This window comes from Chaetodon auriga, chromosome 22 (genome assembly GCF_051107435.1).
Source record: "Chaetodon auriga isolate fChaAug3 chromosome 22, fChaAug3.hap1, whole genome shotgun sequence".
NCBI lineage: Eukaryota > Metazoa > Chordata > Actinopteri > Chaetodontiformes > Chaetodontidae > Chaetodon > Chaetodon auriga.
Window position 1 is genome coordinate 10,368,971 of NC_135095.1, and position 1,030 is coordinate 10,370,000.

Here is a 1,030-nt window from a genome sequence, read left to right on the forward strand (position 1 = left end):
TATGGGGAGGAAGGTGTGCACTACATGTAGGTGTCAGATGAAAAGGCGTAAAATTCCGTGAATGTGCTCTTTTGAATTTGTGGTCTTATTTGTAGTATGTTTGCCGTCTCTTCTGGATGCCATGAAATGCTCCCTTGTTGACAAGGTTGACGTGTAGACAAAATAGTAAGTATAAACCTACAAGAAAAGGCCCTGTTCCATCGGCATGAAATCACAGCTACAGTTTCTGCAGCTGGCATTGTGTGTTTTTTCAACAGCCAAATCCCAAATGTCCTTGAGCAAAACACTAAACTCCTACCTGCTTATTTCCTGGACGCTGCTCAGGAAATATCTGAAGCGTGTTTCATAACCCAAACCCCATGGAACTTATTCATAAGCCAAATAATAACTTTCACAGACAGGCATGTTGCCAGCGAACAAGACTGGTAGTTCTTAAGTGTATAGTGTGTATGATTTGTGCACATATAGCGTCTTTTTTAATGCTAAAATGCTACGTTAAAATACTAGACTCTTCAGTCGTGCTAGCAGCTGGGCCTTGACTTCGGCACAGTGAAGTGATTAATTCATCCTCAGGGGGATATGAATGTCAAATTTCATGGTAATCCATCCATCAGTTTTTGAGACATTTCATTGAAAACCACAAATGTCAATCTCGTGGTGGCGCTAGAGGAAGAGTTGGGGGATCAACAAGGACATTAGGATTCATTCTCTTGAGACCATAAAGATCTGTAGTAAATTTCTTGGTTATCAGTCCAAAAGCTAGTAAGAAGTGAAGTGGTGGATCGACAGACAGACAGACCATGGCACTTTTATGACTTAAATAGATGATTAGCATTTGCATTAGCATATTGATAAACTGTATCATCAATAGATCATCATGCAGCCAAATGCTGGTTTTTGATTAAGCTACTGTGATGTTTTCTTCCGTGGAGAAAGTCTCTTACTTTTGCCTGTTCTGACATTTTCACATCGCGCTCATCAGAAGTCACCCTGGGAATTGTAGTAAATCCCCATCCGAAGCAGATGTCGG